Source organism: Octopus bimaculoides, unplaced genomic scaffold, assembly GCF_046866305.1.
Source record: "Octopus bimaculoides isolate indiv1 unplaced genomic scaffold, ASM4686630v1 contig40, whole genome shotgun sequence".
Taxonomy (NCBI): Eukaryota; Metazoa; Mollusca; class Cephalopoda; order Octopoda; family Octopodidae; genus Octopus; species Octopus bimaculoides.
In genome coordinates, this window is record NW_028315290.1 from 438,959 (window position 1) to 447,500 (window position 8,542).

At 63.9% G+C, this 8,542-nt stretch overlaps 2 non-coding genes and 1 pseudogene across 2 annotated transcripts in view; all 3 read left to right on the top strand.

Moving 5' to 3' along the window:
• The first annotated feature begins 179 nt into the window (after positions 1-179).
• On the top strand, positions 180-2,982 carry LOC149129332 (small subunit ribosomal RNA; annotated as a pseudogene).
• Positions 2,983-6,126: 3,144 nt separating this feature from the next.
• On the top strand, positions 6,127-6,285 carry LOC149129333 (5.8S ribosomal RNA). The gene has a single exon (XR_016240019.1). It is a non-coding gene; the product is annotated as a 5.8S ribosomal RNA (ribosomal RNA).
• Positions 6,286-6,783: 498 nt separating this feature from the next.
• LOC149129334 (large subunit ribosomal RNA) overlaps positions 6,784-8,542 on the top strand; it is a 5,184-nt gene continuing 3,425 nt past the window's right edge. The window contains exon 1 of the ribosomal RNA XR_016240031.1: positions 6,784-8,542. This exon is cut by the window's right edge and continues 3,425 nt beyond it. This is a non-coding gene — a ribosomal RNA (large subunit ribosomal RNA).

Here is an 8,542-nt window from a genome sequence, read left to right on the forward strand (position 1 = left end):
CGATTTTTCAGGCTTCTCCTCCTCCTCCTCCTCCTCTTCGCTTTCGTTTGCTCTCCGCGCGGCGGCGGCGGCGATGGCAGCAGCGGGACTTCCGCCTCGACATCCGCCTCGACTTCCGCTCTCAGCCGACCGACGCGACGGTGACGCTACTACAGCGACGACGACGACGACGACGACGATACCTGGTTGATCCTGCCAGTAGTCATATGCTTGTCTCAAAGCTTAAGCCATGCAAGTGTAAGTTCATGCCGTAAACGAATGGTGAAACCGCGAATGGCTCAGGAACCGGACCTAATCCTCGGGACCGTATTCCTCACCGCGAGGAGAGTGGATAACTGTGGCAATTCTAGAGCTAATACATGCAACCGAAGCCGCGATCGCAGGTCGCACCCGGGCGTCGGGCCGAAAAACGGCTTCCGGCAGCAGCAGCGGTCTTCGTCGCCGCAGCGCCTCCGCGTGCTCGGCGTCGTCCCAGCCGCTGCCGGTCGTCGCCGGCGCCCGCTCGGCCGGGTTGGTTCCGGGACTGCTCGCCAGTTCCCGCCGCCGCCGGTCGCGACGATACGGTCGGCCTTCCGCATTGGTCGCGGCGCAAATATTAGACTGAGACCGACGCGTACGGGCCGTCGCAGCAGCCGCCGTCGCCGTGCTTCGCACGCGCGCGGGTCTAGGCGTGCGTCGGCTTCACGCCCCTTCGATTTTGGTGACTCTGGATAACTGTCAGTACGATCGCACGGGCTAGTATCGACTAGCCTTCGCGCGACGGGTCCCCCGCGAGTCCGCCCTATCAACTGTCGACGGCCCGGTAAGTGCCGACCGTGGTGGCAACGGGTAACGGGGAATCAGGGTTCGATTCCGGAGAGGGAGCATGCGAAACGGCTACCACATCCAAGGAAGGCAGCAGGCGCGCAAATTACCCACTCCCGGCACGGGGAGGTAGTGACGAAAAATAACGACGCGGGACTCTGTCGAGGCCCCGCGATCGGAATGAGTACACTTCAAATCCGTTAACGAGGATCGACCGGAGGGCAAGTCTGGTGCCAGCAGCCGCGGTAATTCCAGCTCCGGTAGCGTATATTAAAATTGTTGCGTTTGAAAAGCTCGTAGTCGGAATTCGGGTCTCGAAAACGTGCCCCAGCACGTTCGGGGCGACGGCGCCGTCGCGGGCGTGCCTCGCGCGCGTCCGCTTCGGTCGTCCGTTCGCACTCCCGGCCCTATTCGCCGGTGCGTGCGCGGTCGGGCCGCGGAGCTCTGCGCGCATCGTCGCTGCGACGGTCTCTCCGGTAGCCCGTCACCCGCCTCCGTAGCTTCCGCTTCCGTCCTCTCGGTCGGTCGGTCGGTCGGTCGGCATCGGCATCGGCACGCGATCGTTCGGCCTCGCCGCCGTCGTCGCTGCTGCTGCCGCCGCCGCCGTCTCCTCCGTCGCTTGCGGCGGTACGCGGTGTTTTCGGGGGAAACAAACGGGGGTCGAGCGTCGCCCGGGGCATCGCCGCTCGCACGCGTTTCGGTAGCGCGTCCACCTCCCGGTCGTTTCGGCCCGCACGGTTCCTCCGAGGGTGCTCTTCGCCGAGTGTCCGAGGCGGCCGGTACGTTCACTGTGAAAAAATTAGAGTGCTCAGAGCGAGCCCCGCCGGCTTGCATACGAAAAGCATGGAATGATGGAAAATGGCCTCGTCCGCGCGTCATCCGTCGGTCTCCGTTCACGACGAGGCAATGATCGAAGGGAGCGATCGGGGCCACTCGTATTGCGACGTTAGAGGTGAAATTCTTGGATCGTCGCAAGACGCACTGCAGCGACGGCGTGTGGCAAGCACGTTTTCCTCGATCAAGAGCGAAAGTCGGAGGTTCGAAGACGATCAGATACCGTCGTAGTTCCGACCGTAAACGATGCCGACTGGCGCTCCGCCGGCGTTCGCTTCGATGACCCGGCGGGGAGCCTGCGCGGGAAACCATAGTCGGTTCCGGGGGGAGTATGGTTGCAAAACAGAAACTTAAAGGAATTGACGGAAGGGCACCACCAGGAGTGGAGCCTGCGGCTTAATTTGACTCAACACGGGAAAACTCACCCGGTCCGGACACCGGTAGGATTGACAGATCGATAGCTCTTTCTCGATTCGGTGGGTGGTGGTGCATGGCCGTTCTTAGTTGGTGGAGCGATCCGTCTGGTTGATTCCGATAACGAACGAGACTCCGGCCTGCTAACTAGCGCGTCGATTAGTGCTTTTCCGGTAGCGAGGCGGCGCCGAAGCCATCGTCGGTAGCTCCGCGCGCGGCCCGTGCTTGCCGTTGCCGCCGCTCTCCTTCGCGTCCGGCGCTGCGGCCGCGTCCGGCAACTGCCTTCTTAGCAGCCTTTCGTGCTCCGCTCCTCGCGGGTTGGTGTGCGGGTTGGTCTGGGATGGCGGTTCGCACGCGGCGTGGTTGCGGCGTCGGTTGCGGAGCGGCGGCGGTGACTCGGTCGGCTCGGCCCGCGCGAGCCCGGCGGCGGCACGCCGTCGCGCCCGGGCCAGTCGGTTGGCGAACGCAGCGCTTCTTAGAGGGACGGGCGGCAGAAAGCCGCACGAGGCGGAGCGATAACAGGTCTGTGATGCCCTTAGATGTCCGGGGCCGCACGCGCGCTACACTGGAGGTATCAGCGGGCGCGTCTCCCCCGGCCCGAGAGGGTCGGGAAACCTCTGAACCACCTCCCGTGATAGGGATCGGGGCCTGGAACCAACCCCGTGAACGAGGAATTCCCGGTAGGCGCGGGTCATCAGCCCGCGTCGATCACGTCCCTGCCCTTTGTACACACCGCCCGTCGCTACTACCGATCGAACGGTCCGGTGAGGTCCTCGGATCTGGCCGACGAGTTCGCTTACGCGCGGCGGCGTTCCGCGCCGTCGCCGGCGCGTTCTCTGATGGCCCGGAGAAGACGACCGAACCCGATCGCTTAGAGGAAGTAAAAGTCGTAACAAGGTTTCCGTAGGTGAACCTGCGGAAGGATCATTACCGCAGCAGCAGAAGCAGCCCTGCTCCGCTCCTCCGTCTCCTCCTCCTCCTCGCCTTTCCGGCGCCAGCCAGCCGGTTTCGTAAGTCGCGGCCGGGCCCCCTCGCACTCGTCGGCCCTCTAACAGTGCAGCCTCAGCCTCAGCCGAGCAACGAGCAAGTAGAAGCGGCGTCATCAGCGGTGGACGAAGCCCGCAAATCGTTTCCGCTGTCGTTATGCTTCCTTCTCGTTCTCTCTCTGGCAGCTGCCGACCGCGCAGTTTTCACCCAGCCTGCGTCCGCCCGAATACAGTGCGCTAGGCCGACGGTGCTGCACGCTTTGCGGCTCCACGAACCTCAATATCTCTCTCGCCTCCTCCTCCTCGCCTTTCCGGCGCCATCCAGCCGGTTTCGTAAGCCGCGGCCGGGCCCCCTCGCAATCGTCGGCCCTCTAACAGTGCAGCCTCAGCCTCAGCCGAGCAACGAGCAAGTAGAAGCGGCGGCGTCATCAGCGGTGAACGAAGCCCGCAAGTCGTTATGCTTCCTTCTCGTTCTCTCTCTGGCAGCTGCCGACCGCGCAGTTTTCACCCAGCCTGCGTCCGCCCGAATACAGTGCGCTAGGCCGACGGTGCTGCACGCTTTGCGGCTCCACGAACATCAATATCTCTCTCGTCTTCCTTCCTGGCGTCGGCCGGCCAACATCGCCGTCGTCGTCGTCGTCGTCGCCTCCTCCTCGCCTTTCCGGCGCCATCCAGCCGGTTTCGTAAGCCGCGGCCGGGCCCCCTCGCAATCGTCGGCCCTCTAACAGTGCAGCCTCAGCCTCAGCCGAGCAACGAGCAAGTAGAAGCGGCGGCGTCATCAGCGGTGAACGAAGCCCGCAAGTCGTTATGCTTCCTTCTCGTTCTCTCTCTGGCAGCTGCCGACCGCGCAGTTTTCACCCAGCCTGCGTCCGCCCGAATACAGTGCGCTAGGCCGACGGTGCTGCACGCTTTGCGGCTCCACGAACATCAATATCTCTCTCGTCTTCCTTCCTGGCGTCGGCCGGCCAACATCGCCGTCGTCGTCGCCTCCTCCTCGCCTTTCCGGCGCCATCCAGCCGGTTTCGTAAGCCGCGGCCGGGCCCCCTCGCAATCGTCGGCCCTCTAACAGTGCAGCCTCAGCCTCAGCCGAGCAACGAGCAACAAGCAACGAGCAAGTAGCAGCGGTGAACGAGGACTGCAAATCGTTTCCGCTGTCGTTGTGCTTCCTTCTCGTTCTCTCTCTGGCAGCTGCCGACCGCGCAGTTTTCACCCAGCCTGCGTCCGCCCGAATACAGTGCGCTAGGCCGACGGTGCTGCACGCTTTGCGGCTCCACGAACATCAATATCTCTCTCGTCTTCCTTCCTGGCGTCGGCCGGCCAACATCGCCGTCGTCGTCGTCGTCGTCGCCTCCTCCTCGCCTTTCCGGCGCCATCCAGCCGGTTTCGTAAGCCGCGGCCGGGCCCCCTCGCAATCGTCGGCCCTCTAACAGTGCAGCCTCAGCCTCAGCCGAGCAACGAGCAAGTAGAAGCGGCGGCGTCATCAGCGGTGAACGAAGCCCGCAAGTCGTTATGCTTCCTTCTCGTTCTCTCTCTGGCAGCTGCCGACCGCGCAGTTTTCACCCAGCCTGCGTCCGCCCGAATACAGTGCGCTAGGCCGACGGTGCTGCACGCTTTGCGGCTCCACGAACATCAATATCTCTCTCGTCTTCCTTCCTGGCGTCGGCCGGCCAACATCGCCGTCGTCGTCGCCTCCTCCTCGCCTTTCCGGCGCCATCCAGCCGGTTTCGTAAGCCGCGGCCGGGCCCCCTCGCAATCGTCGGCCCTCTAACAGTGCAGCCTCAGCCTCAGCCGAGCAACGAGCAAGTAGAAGCGGCGGCGTCATCAGCGGTGAACGAAGCCCGCAAGTCGTTATGCTTCCTTCTCGTTCTCTCTCTGGCAGCTGCCGACCGCGCAGTTTTCACCCAGCCTGCGTCCGCCCGAATACAGTGCGCTAGGCCGACGGTGCTGCACGCTTTGCGGCTCCACGAACATCAATATCTCTCTCGTCTTCCTTCCTGGCGTCGGCCGGCCAACATCGCCGTCGTCGTCGCCTCCTCCTCGCCTTTCCGGCGCCATCCAGCCGGTTTCGTAAGCCGCGGCCGGGCCCCCTCGCAATCGTCGGCCCTCTAACAGTGCAGCCTCAGCCTCAGCCGAGCAACGAGCAAGTAGAAGCGGCGGCGTCATCAGCGGTGAACGAAGCCCGCAAGTCGTTATGCTTCCTTCTCGTTCTCTCTCTGGCAGCTGCCGACCGCGCAGTTTTCACCCAGCCTGCGTCCGCCCGAATACAGTGCGCTAGGCCGACGGTGCTGCACGCTTTGCGGCTCCACGAACATCAATATCTCTCTCGTCTTCCTTCCTGGCGTCGGCCGGCCAACATCGCCGTCGTCGTCGCCTCCTCCTCGCCTTTCCGGCGCCATCCAGCCGGTTTCGTAAGCCGCGGCCGGGCCCCCTCGCAATCGTCGGCCCTCTAACAGTGCAGCCTCAGCCTCAGCCGAGCAACGAGCAAGTAGAAGCGGCGGCGTCATCAGCGGTGAACGAAGCCCGCAAGTCGTTATGCTTCCTTCTCGTTCTCTCTCTGGCAGCTGCCGACCGCGCAGTTTTCACCCAGCCTGCGTCCGCCCGAATACAGTGCGCTAGGCCGACGGTGCTGCACGCTTTGCGGCTCCACGAACATCAATATCTCTCTCGTCTTCCTTCCTGGCGTCGGCCGGCCAACATCGCCGTCGTCGTCGCCTCCTCCTCGCCTTTCCGGCGCCATCCAGCCGGTTTCGTAAGCCGCGGCCGGGCCCCCTCGCAATCGTCGGCCCTCTAACAGTGCAGCCTCAGCCTCAGCCGAGCAACGAGCAAGTAGAAGCGGCGGCGTCATCAGCGGTGAACGAAGCCCGCAAGTCGTTATGCTTCCTTCTCGTTCTCTCTCTGGCAGCTGCCGACCGCGCAGTTTTCACCCAGCCTGCGTCCGCCCGAATACAGTGCGCTAGGCCGACGGTGCTGCACGCTTTGCGGCTCCACGAACATCAATATCTCTCTCGTCTTCCTTCCTTTCCTCGCCTCTGCGTCGGCCAGCATCAGCAGTGCTGGTAGGCGTAGTAGTAGTAGTAGCAAATACCGAAACCCTGGACGGGGGATCACTCGGCTCGTCCGTCGATGAAGAGCGCGGCTATCCGCGTGAACTGATGCGAATTGCAGGACTCAGTGAACATCGACACCTCGAACGCACATTGCGGCCCCGGGATCCCATCGTCCCGGGGCCCCGTCCGGTCGAGAGGCGGTCACGACACGAAAAAGCCGTCCGCCGTTGCAGCAGCAGCAGCGGCGGGGAGTCGGGAGTCGCAGGAAAGGGCGCGCGCCGTGGAAGCGGGCGGGCAGCGTGAACAGCTCGCCTTTCGTTCTCGCTACTGCTTCTGCTTCCGGCACGACTAGCGAGCGCGCGCCGCTCGATCCTCCGTCTCCCGCAATGCCAGACCGTCATCGCTGCGACACCTGCCACGGAGCGGCCGACATGTGCAGTAGCAGCAGGGAACGCACCGTCCGCCGTTCGTGCGCACTCTTCTGCCTGCCGCCCTCGCCGTCGTTGCCTCCTCGTATTACTCCGTGGCTGCCGCCGCCGCCGCCGCCGCCGCCGCAGCCGTCTGCATCTTCGGTCGGTGTTCGCTCTGTGGATCTCGTTTGCGAGCGTTCGTGCAGGCCATCGAAGACGACGACGACGACGACGACGACGAATCGAATGCGGTTTGCCGCAGCGACGACTTTTTATTTTTTTCTAAGCTGCCCTCGACTCGGACGAGACTACCCGCCGAACTTAAGCATATCGCTAAGCGGAGGAAAAGAAACCAACCGGGATTCCCTAAGTAACGGCGAGTGAACCGGGAGAAGCCCAACGCCGAATCTCGTCGGCCGCGCCGGTCGTCGAGAGCTGTGGCGCAAGGGTCGTACACGGTCGATCGTTTCGCCCGGCTAGGTTCGGAGTCCCCTCGATCGGGGCTGCCCAGAGCGGGTGCCAGGCCCATTCGGAGCCGGCGGCGATCGGCGGTGTTTCTTTTCGGCCCGAGAGTCGGGTTGCTTGGGAACGCAGCCCAAAGCGGGTGGTAAGCTCCATCCAAGGCTAAATACGGGGACGAGTCCGATAGCCGACAAGTACCGCGAGGGAAAGTTGAAAAGAACTTTGGAGAGAGAGTTCAAGAGACCGTGAAACCGCCCAGGGGTAAACGGGTAGGACCGCTCACCGCGATCGCGAGGGGACTCAGTCCGCTGCCACTTTCACCCCCGCCTCCTAAGGCGCCGTCGTCGCCGACGAACGCGTCGGTGGCGGCCGCTCGTTTCCGCGGGCGGTCGTCTGCCGCCTCGTCGGCGCTCGATTTCCGTGGCGCCGGCATCGGACGCACTTCCCCTCCGATCCGTCGTCGCGACCCGTTCCCGTCGGGCCGGTAGGCGCGCGGCGTCCGCAGGTCGCAGACGAGCGCCTCGGCGTCCGGAACCCGTTCACGCGGGGACCGACCGGCGTCGGGATCCACGCGCTTCTCTCGACCGGGCCCGTCGCTCCACGAAAGCGCAGGCACGGCTAACCGACGGAGACGGGCTAACGCACCTCGCCCTCAGCACTCACGACGCAGCGAGTCGCGAAAGCGACGCGGCCGCCCGCCTGCTCCTTCTTCTTCTACTACTTCTTCTACTTGCTCCTCGTCTTTGCGCGTGGTGCTACAGCAGCAGGAGCGGTGGTTGTTGGAGGAGTCGGCGGGATCGCCCGAAAAGCCGCCCGCTGCTGCCGGTCAGCGACGAGCATCGGCAACCTACCCGACCCGTCTTGAAACACGGACCGAGGAGTCCCAGTCGACTGCGAGTCGTTGGAGCCTTTCACTTTGCGAACTCCGACGGCACAGCGAAAGCGAGAACGTGACACGTCGCCGCTCGGGGGAAGGGAGTTGGGCCGCTGTCGCAGCAGCCGCCGCAGTTGCTGCCGCCGTCGTCTAATCTCGTCGGTTGCTGCAGCATCAGCGGTGGTGGTGGCGGCGGCTCGCTTCTTTTTTTGTAACACGCGGCGTTTCGAAGCATCGTTCCCGGGTCGGGCCCGCGCGTTCGCGCTCGAAAGCGCGCGTTCACGCTCCGACTCAGGTGTAGCAGGCGGCCGGGGACCCGAAAGATGGCGATCCACGCCCGGTCGGGACGAAGCCAGAGGAAACTCTGGTGGAAGTCCGAAGCGCCTCTGACGTGCAAATCGATCGTCGGAACCGGGTGTAGGGGCGAAAGACCAATCGAGCCGTCTAGTAGCTGGTTCCCTCCGAAGTTTCCCTCAGGATAGCTGGCGCCAGCAGGAGAACGACACGCAATTCCGTCCGGTAAAGCGAACGACTGGAGGCCCCGGGGACGTTGACGGCCTCGATCTACTCTCGAACTCGGAACGGGCGAAACGGGCCGCGCTACTCCTCCTCTCCCGAACGGAGGCGGCCGTTTACGAATCGTTGGGAATAATGATAATTATTTTGCGCGTTTCTTGCGACGAATGCACGGTGCCAAGTGGGCCACTTTTG